We start from the raw sequence: 10,296 nt of genomic DNA on the forward strand, positions 1-10,296 counted from the left end.
CTCATCAGAAGGTCGCAAAACGAGCATCTCGTGACACACACACACACACACACACACACACACACACAGAGGACATTGCGACCGTCATAAACATGAGTCAGTTATCCAGCACATCCAAATGTAAATCATGTGGCCATGGGGATGCTGCAACGGTCACAGGTGTGACAAATGGTCATAAGTCACTTTTTTTCAGTGCCGTTATAACTTTGGACAGTCAGTAAGCAAGCTGCTGTAAGTTGAGGATGACCAGTGCTTCACTGTCTGCTTTGTCAAGTGTGATTGCGGCTGTGGTACACCAAATGCAGCCCACAGCCACACCTGTGATTTTCTTCTGGGTTGGGATCCAATGCTGGATGCGTCAATTCTACAGGGCAGCAAAAGGTGGCAGTTTTGCCTTTCTTATTTGAGATTGGAATGCTTTTAATGTCTTCAGACTTTTTAAGCAGGTCCCACTGATGCCCTTTCATCCCAAAACAGCTGGGGTAAAATCTGTGATCCATTGGGAACAATAAAACCAGGTGAGGTGGATTGCAAAGAGGAAGCAGGTGCAAAGTTTTTTAAACCTCTCGGAAAGGATTTGAATGGGCAGAAAGGTTCTTGGAGAGTTGTACACACAGCTGCAGTTTTTTTTTTCTTATTTCCTTGCAATATAATACAGTTTGCATCCCAATAATGTAAACTATTCTACTATTCATGTTCTCTCCTCTTCTTTTTTTTTTTTTAATGGCAGTAACTGTCAAAACCAGCTGAGAACAGGCAAGTACCGTATATACTCGAGTATAAGCCGAGTTTTTCAGCATGTTTTTTGTGCTGAAAAACGTCCCCTCGGCTTATACTCGAGTATATACGGCTTATACTCGAGTTTTTTTTTTCTTTTTTTCACATTATACCGGATGGTGCAAACTTGGCGGGCTTTTGCATTAGCGCGGGGAAGCCCTGCCGGTGCAGTGAGAGGGCGGGGGGGGGGAGCCGCCAGCCTTCTCGGCTGAGGGAGGGAGGCTTTCCCTGACCGGTAGCTGCCTCATTTCCCTCCCTCGGCTTATACTCGAGTCCCCAGTTTACCCCAGTTTTTTGGGGTAAAATTGGGGACCTCGGCTTATACTCGGATCGGCTTATATTCGAGTATATACGGTATTTAAAAATGCATCTAGCAAGAGCAAAGGACCAAACTTTTATTAATCTGCACAGAACTGCAGGAAAAAAATGTTCTAGGGCCAATCCTCAAGTTACAGCCATTTGTTCACCGACCATTCAAACTTAAAACTACACGGAAAAAAAGGTGATTTACTATCATTTTTTCATACTTAACAACCGTTGCAGTAATTGCCATATGTTTGTGACAATTGCACTGTCCCAGGGTTAAATAATCACCTGATCATCAGATTCACTTAACAACTGAATTACTAACTTAACTGCTGTGATTCACTTAACTCTGACAAGAAACGTAAAATGGGGCAAATCTCTCTCAATGACTATCAGTGAAAATTTTAAGGGCCAATTATGGTCATAATTTTGAACTATTTGTAATGCTCATAATGTTTCAGGGCTGACGAGCCACATCTCCATGCAACTTAATGAATTTCCCTCTTGTTTTAAAACATTAATGCTAAAAACATTAACCGGCAATCTCAGCAATCAATCTGTAATTTATTTTCCTTCTTTCTACAAATCAAAACTATTTATTTATTGTTTGCATGTTCTACCACCCTATTCTGCGTCAAGTCTCTGCTGTTTGCACTTACAAAAAAAACTCCAACAACACATACATGGTAAAAGAATATCAGCAGTCTTAAGCAATTAAAAGATCATAGAAATTATGTAGACATAGGGGAAAGATAATGACACGCTATGGCTCAGTGGCTAAGACATTGAGCTTGTCAATTGAAAGGTCGGCAGTTCAGCGGTTCAAATCCCTAGTGCCACGTAATGGGGTGAGCTCCCATTACTTGTCCCAGCTTCTGCCAACCTAGCAGTTCGAAAGCACATAAAAAATGCAAGTAAAAAAATAGGGACCATCTTTGGTGGGAAGGTAACAGTGTTCCGTCACCTTTGGCATTGAGTCATGCCAGCCACATGACCACGGAGACGTCTCCGGACAGCGCTGGCTCTTCGGCTTTGAAACGGAGATGAGCACCACCCCCGGGAACGACTAGCACACATGTGCGAGGGGAACCTTTACCTTAAGGAGAAAGATAATGGTGGCCTTCCAATATGAAGTAAATGAACTGAAAAATATTGTTGGACCTGCTTTGCTGTCTTCTCCTGGAACAGGTCTGCAACCTTAAACACTCAAAGAGCCGTTTGGACCCGTTTCCCACAGAAAAGAAAACACCGGGAGCCACAAAACCCTTCCCGTACCTGACTATTTCTTGAGCGGCCACAAAACTAGCATAGGTAGTTGAATTAAACATTCTGTTTTCTTCTGAAACAGTTATTTTCTTGGATTTTTCTTGGTAGGTTGGCCTACCAAGGGTTGAAAAGCTCAATAAATTGCATGCCTGCGGGTGTTGTACATTGGCGGTTGTGACACATATTTTGAGTGACGGAGACGCAGCAGAAGGGTGGAAAGAGCCACATGTGGTTCCAGAGCTGCAGGTGCTGACCCCTATCCTGGAAACATCGGAGACAACCAAAGATTTGATGGGGGGTATGGACAAAATGGGGTGAATTGGCCACTATACAAGTCAAGATGGTCCTTTAAGTAGGCCAGCATGGAAAACAGCTATTCACTTCACTTCTTCCCAGTTGGAAACTGCAAGAATGCCTGGGGAGAGGAATGGTCCAATCCAAGGAACCTTCTTGTGGCCTGACCATTAGTGATCCCTCTATCCAACCACCTGGCTTTAACCCGCCTCTTCTCCAGACAAAATTGAACACAATTAGGTGTGATACTGGAAGAAGTGCCTTTGCCTTGTATTGGTGGGGATGGAAAGATTCCTCTTGTAATTGTGGTGCTGATATGCAAACTGTTAAGCCTTGTGCAAGATTGACAACAATGTATGTTCTCTGGTTCCTTAAAGGATCTGCATGAAGCAACTCCAGAGGCATTCGCCTGGATAGCTGAACTGGACATACCGTTAGGAAGCCGCTGCCTACCATCATAGAAGTTTTGTTTCTAATTATGTAGACTGTGCATATGTGTTTATTTCTCTTCTTTCATGTTCTCATCGTAAGCCAAATAATAACGTATACAGTATTGGCCAAAATTGTGGAAACGTTTTGGGAAAAGTGTATTTTTGAGGTTTGATGGCTAATAACAATTTCTTCTGAAGTTTCAAGATAATCCTATTCCACTACTGGAATGGCCTGGGAATAGCCCAGACCTTAACCCAATTGAAAATCTATGGAGCTGACTAAAGAAACTTGTTAGTCAGAAGCGACCCAGCAATAAAACCCAGTTAATAGAAACGATCATTCAATCTTGGTTTCACATTAGAACAGCTGCAGAACTAAAAGACTTGGCTCACTCTATGGGAAGACGTTGTAAGGCCATAATTCATGCTAAAGGTTACCCAACTAAGTATTCACTGACATGGTGATCATTTTTGTATATCTCGTTTCACTTTTCTTCTTTATAACTGCTATTCTAATAGCAAATCCTTCATAAAAGTTATTTCATTACATTCTTGATTAAATTATCTTTCCATTGATATATAATTTTATGGTACTACTCCAAAAACAGTGGTGTTATTAGCTAATTTTAAAAAATACACTTTTCCCAAAAGGTTTCCACAATTTTGGCCACTACTGTAAGTAGTCCTTGTTTAGCAACTGCCTCATTTAGCAACTGTTGAGAGCTCATCCTAACAACCTCTTCCAATGTTTTGTAGCCAATTACCCTTTTGTGAAGTCTCCCATGGACTCTTAATAGCAATAGCACTTAGACTTATATACCGCTTCAGAGTGCTTTACAGCCCTCTCTAAGCGGTTTACAGAGCAGCTTATTGCCCCAACAATCTGGCTCCACATTTTACCGACCTAGGAAAGATGGAAGGCTGAGTCAACCTTGAGCCAGTCAAAATCGAACTGCTGGCAGTAGGCGGAGTCAGCCTTCAATGCATTCTAACCACTGCATACCACTGATGGGTGGATGGATGGATGGGCAATAGCACTTAGACTTATATGCCACTTCACAATGCTTTCCAGTCCTCTAAACAGTTTACAGAGTCAGGCTATTGCCCACAATGATCTGGGTCCTCATTTTACCCACCTCAGAAGGATAGAAGGCTGAGTCAACCTTGAGCCGGTCAGACCATTCGAAAACCCATATACACTACATATGGGGAGGACTTGCACACCATCACACCCAGCTTCGAAGACATTGTTGATTCCCACCACCCTACCAAATTAGTATTGTGTAGAATTTTGAAAATACTTTGGAAAACGTTCTTGCTCTCTACAAATGCCTTTCCCTCCAACCTGGAGGTTTTTTCATAAAAATTGGAAGCTTTTCTTCCAATACTAGCAAAAGGCAAATCAAATTGTATTCCGCGAAGCCAAGGTCTTCATGTTAAAAACGCTTCAGGGAGTTCCCACAGAGCTTTGTTCCTTCAATTTTAAAGTCAAGATAGCTTCAGGGATTGGTCAGATGACCATGTGAGGCTGGGTGTGGTCCCAAGATCATTCCAGGAATAAACGATGCTATGTGGGGAAAATGCATTCTTCACACACAGTTCTCGCTTTCTGCAGCAGCATTTCCTGAAGGATTCCTTTGATGCCCCATAGACGGACGCTTGCATTTGTATTTGAAGCAGGCAGTTTGCTGCCCCAGGCAGCAGAAGACCTCAATCCTAGAAGTATTTTAGTCTGGCCATGAGCTATTAATGAGGCTGCAAACTATGTAAAAGACAAGGAACAGCCCCTGAAACCTAGGACAGTAACGGGAATTACCATCGAATTATCAATGCATCTCAAAGACCCTTGAGTTGGAGAAAGCCGAGCTGATGGATTTATTTTATCAAGATTTGCCCAAATCTTTTGTAATCAGAAGTTCTCCTGTTCATCTTCTTGAAGGAAGAGAAGGTTCAAAGCCCTGTGTCAGACCTGCCCCAATCCGATCCCTTAGAAAAAAGAGATCCTTGATTTCATTTAGTTGAAGTGATAGGTTGTTTTACTGAAAGATGCTGGCTGCAGTAGAGTCAGGCTAGAACTGAATTTCCCACTTGAAAGCATACAAATTTTTCCTGCAATCCATCCCACCCCATCCCCTTGTCTAGCTCAATGCCATCCAATGAGCTGGGGTCTAGGTACCTTGGGAATGTCTGGTGTTTGGAGCAATCAACATTGCTCTTCCAGTACCTCTAGCATTTTAGTGTCCTTGAAGGCTGGCCTGAACTGGTTGAAAGCATCTCTGGTCTTCCTCAACTGTCATTTCCCCTCTCTATTTCCCATCACATACTAACACAGGTTTATTGCCCATTTATTCATTCTTTCCCCCCACCCCCCATGCTCTCTCCCACCCTAGCCTTTGATGGCAAGATGTCAGCAAGGCGCCAAGCCGAAGATGGCAAACTTGACACCCTGCGGGATTAACTGAAAAACAGAGTTGGAAGGGAACTTGGAGATCATCGAGATCATTTACGGGACCGCCTACTGCTACCGAATACCTCTCACCGACCCGTGCGCTCTCACAGAGAGGGACTCCTCAGGGTGCCATCGGCGCGACAGTGTCGTCTGGCGACGCCCAGGGTAAGGGCCTTCTCTGTGGGGGCTCCCGCCCTCTGGAACGAACTCCCCCCAGGACTCCGTCAACTTCCGGACCTCCGAACCTTTCGTCGCGAGCTTAAAACGCATTTATTCATCTGCGCAGGACTGGGTTAGTTTTTAAATTTATGGGTTTTTAATGGGTTTTTTATTATTTATCCTAAATTTTTAATCTCGGCCAATTGAATAAGTTTTTTAATTGTATTTTAATTGTATTTATTTTGTAATATTATTGTGTATTTTATCTGGCTGTGAACCGCCCTGAGTCCTTCGGGAGAAGGGCGGTATAGAAATGTAAACAATAAATAAATAAATAAATAAAAATCGAGTCCAACCCCCTGCTCAAGCAGGAGACACTATACCATTCCAGACAAATGGATGTCCAACTTCTTAAAAGCCTCTCGTGATGGAGCAACCACAACTTCTGAAAGCAAGCTGTTTCACTGATTAATTGTTCTCACTGTTAAGAAGTTTCGCCTTCGTTCCAGGTTGCTGCTCTCCTTGTTTAGAGTATCATGTCACCTGAATACATTTTTAATGCATGTAAAAAACAAGGCCAGGGCTTCAAACAACGCCCTCTTTACTTTCTGGACCCCCTCCTTCTGCGGCAGAACTCCATACCCCACCCTTCTCCAGCCCCAAGCAGAAAGGCAAGTGTTGTGGCCCACCAGCTGCCAGTGGAGCTGGTGGCAGACTCGGGCGAGGAGGAGGTTGGGGAGGAATTTGGGCAAGTTCTGGAGTCTGGGGAAGGCTCTAATGGATGCATTGGACACAGAGATAGAGCCGGGGCCGTCCCAGCCACCGGAGAGGCTGCTGCCTTTGGAGACTGATATGAGTGAGGAGGAAGAACAGCTGGAGCCTGTTCCAGAAGCATGTATGCGCAGTTAGGAGAGGTGAATAACGAAGGACAAGGAGTCAACTTGAGAAGCAAAGTAAACATGGAAACTGAATGGCCCCTCCCTGGCTGGGGAATAAATAGAAGGAAAGGGGAGTGGTGGTTGTAGTAGACAACAGTTCATATTTCGGGAGATTTTGCTCATTGTGTTTCGTGCCACAAACACTTCTTGCCAGAACTTAATTTGCAGACTTTCGGCTGGGAGCTGACGGCATTGCAATTATCGCAAGGAACTGATAAGGTCTGTTGCTGCAGTGAACTCCTTGCAGGACTCTTGCCCAGACTTTTTGGTAGGTGAATGCCATTAATTCACAAGAGGTAAATAAAGAGGGGTTTTCAGGACAAGGCATCTGTTTCTTGCTTCTGCTAAGGCTGGGTCAGAACAGCAAGCTTACTTCCCTTTCCAAGGCTGAACTTCAGAGATGAGAAGCGGCCCAGCAAAAACTCCTTTTAGGTGTAACCCAGCCGACCGTGGGCCTCTGATCTGACATGCAAGATGTATTATCAGTAAAGTTAGCTTGAAAAATCATGCTGGGGGTGGGGAGGAAGGGGGGCATCTGTTTCTAATGAGAGGTACAAATTTAGACCTAACTCAGCATGAATCACAGTATTTGGCACGGGCCAAGTTTTCGTACATTGATGCCATTGTAATGAGCCCGAATGGGGGAAGCACATCAAGAGAATCCGGGTGTACCAATGGGGGGAAGTGGACATTGAGAGCAACTGTGGTTAACAGCCTCCTCCCTCCCCTCCCCGTCCCAGGCTTGGGGGGGTGACCTCATGTTCCTGCCATGCATGTGGAGGGGGGTGTCCTGTTCTCCCCCTCTTTCTCAGCACAGCCACATCTGGGCAAGGATTTGGGGGGGAAACCCACACCCCTCCCCAGAAGAAATGATGGGTTTGAAAGTGCCACAAACAGCCTGTCAAAGCTACTGAGCAACTAAGTGAGGGGGCCCCTCCCACCCACCCCGGCTCCCGGCGGGTGGGACAGGGGGCTATCCGAAATGAAAACCAGGTTGGCAAAGCTGCAGCTGAGCTTCAGCCTGCTGAGGGGCTGTTAGTCAGATTTCTCATCTGAGCTTCCTTTGCTCTGCACTGGGCTCTCTCCTCAGAGGGATCGCTTCAACCAAAAACCGTCTACTATTGACTTCACCCCATTCCTAAGAGGACTATAAGGGGCGTGCATAAGAGCACAAAAGTGCCTACCGTTCCTGTCCTATTGTTCTCTTCATTATAGTATTATATGCATACTTTTACTTATACTTTTACTTATATATATTTTTTCTCTCATGATGGGTTATTGTTTATGTTGATGATTGTATATACTGTCGTGACAAAAATAAATAAATAGGGAATCTATTCCGCTTTGCTCTTCACTTCATTCAGAATGGGTCCGGGAGCTAAGAGCCAAGGGGCCCAGAGCAGAGTTGGGTCTTTGGGGGGTGGGGGCTCGTCAGCAAAACATGGGTTCTTTGCAGCAGGATTGATGGCTGGGAATATCAGAGGAACTTTGCTTTGCTGGAGGAAGGAAGGAGGGAAGGAGGGAGGGAGGAAGACGCCTCAATATTTGGAACAGCTTTCTGCCAACCGCAGCTCACCAGAGGGCTCAACCCCAGGCCCCATCGTCCTCAGCTCATCTGACTTCCTGAGGAGGCTCACCAGGTCTCTGATGAATTGGCCAGGTGTGGTAAAGTTTTGCCCCTAGTATATCATGCCTGGACAGCTGGACTTTGGAATGATGGTGCCTTTTCCTTAAAGGGGGCACCGCGTCAGAGATCCTAAGAAAAAAACCGCAGCGAACCCAACTGGATGCACGGACAGGGGATGATAGGAGCTTTAGTCCTGCACATCTGGAAGGTTCAGCAAATCAGACGGGAGGAAAAAAACTATGTTCCAGAGACCCCTTTTTATTTTCCCAGAACACTTTGCTTCTTTAAAATCTGCAGTCAGAATTCTGAACATGTTCTTTACTTCTCTTTGTATCGCATTTCTTGTATTTTGTTATCAATTCCTCCTCCCTCTATCATACTTGTCAGAAAGTCTTTCTCACGAAGTATGTAATTTTCTTTTGTTTTTCTTTTTCTTTTCTGTCTTTCAATGAGAAGGATTTTCTGCCCAGCCTAGTTTGTTTTAAATTCTGCTGTCCTCCTTTCTCCGTCCTTTCTTGCTTAGAAAGGGGCTCTCAAATTGATTTCCAGATTAAAAACACAAGCAACTGATTTTAAGAAAAATCAAAACACTGGCAAAACCAAACAGGTAATCATTTCAACTCAAACAACAAGGTTCAGAATGAAAATGAGTTTGAAAAAAGAAAAAAATTTTTTTTTTTAATTTACATTTATATCCCGCCCTTCTCCGAAGACTCAGGGCGGCTTACAATGTATAAGGCAATAGTCTCATTCTATTTGTATATTTTTTTTACAAAGTCAACTTATTGCCCCCCCAACAATCTGGGTCCTCATTTTACCTACCTTATAAAGGGTGGAAGGCTGAGTCAACCTTGGGCCGGGCTTGAACCTGCAATAATTGCAGGCTGCTGTGTTTTAATAACAGGCTTCTACAGCCTGAGCTACCACGGCCCAACTTCTGCCAAAATTGGCAGAAGTTGGCAGAAATGAAGAGTTATAGGCTGAAGGAAGGAAGGAAAGAAGGAAAAAAGGAAAAAAGGAAAAATGGAGGGGACAGATGGGAGAAAGGAGAGAAGAAAAGAAGAAGGGAGAAGGAGGGAAGAAAGACAGATGGAAAATAAGGAGAACAGATGAAAGGGGGGAAGGAAAGAGGGAAGGAAGAAGCAGCAACGGATGGAAACTAATCAAGGAGAGAAGCAACCTAGAATTAAGGAGAAATTTCCTGACAGTTAGAACAATTAATCAGTGGAACAATTTGCCTCCAGAAGTTGTGGATGCTCCAACACTGGAAGTTTTTAAGAAGAGGTTGGATAACCATTTGTCTGAAATAGTGTAGGGTTTCCTGCCTGAGCAGGGGGTTGGACTAGAAGGCCTCTAAGATCCCTTCCAACTCTGTTATTCTGTTCTGTTCTGTTCTGTTCTGTTCTAGTCCAGTCCCGTCCAGTCCCGTCCAGTCTATTCTAGAGAAAGAAAACAGGGTTGGATGAGGGAGGGAGGGAAGAGAAGTGATAGGAGAGATGGGAGGGATGGAGGAAGGTTTAACTTAATTGTGTTGCTAGCTGAGGAATTCTGGGAAGTTAAGTCCACACCCTTTAAAAGTTAACTAAAACTGAGAAACACTGACCTAAATCATTCCAAGAAAGAGCATCCCAGAGGCCTGACTGATTCATAGTATCTCTTGGGAGGTAAAGGTAGTTGCAGCAAGTCCTCCTTTTCCAAATCACACCTTTATGGAGAGGCAACTGAGAGCAAGAAGTCTCATCACTTTCCTCTCTGTTTTCTTTGTAGAGCAGGGGTCTCCAACCTTGGTCCCTTTAAGAGTTGTGGACTTCAATTCCCAGAGTCTTGCTGGCTGAGGAACTCTGGGAGTTGAAGTCCAAAAGTCTTAAAGGGACCAAGGTTGGAGACCCCTGTTGTAGAGGACTACAAACCTATACTTCCCCAAAATGACCTCACCCTTGAAAGGAAAAGGCTACCTGGATTTCCACAAGATTCCAGGTTGGAGTCCAAAGGGGTTGGATGTTTTACATACACTACGTGGAGGAAACTCAACCAGTCTCATAAAAGCTT

The sequence above is a fragment of the Ahaetulla prasina genome, chromosome 12 (genome assembly GCF_028640845.1).
Source record: "Ahaetulla prasina isolate Xishuangbanna chromosome 12, ASM2864084v1, whole genome shotgun sequence".
NCBI classification, from domain to species: Eukaryota; Metazoa; Chordata; class Lepidosauria; order Squamata; family Colubridae; genus Ahaetulla; species Ahaetulla prasina.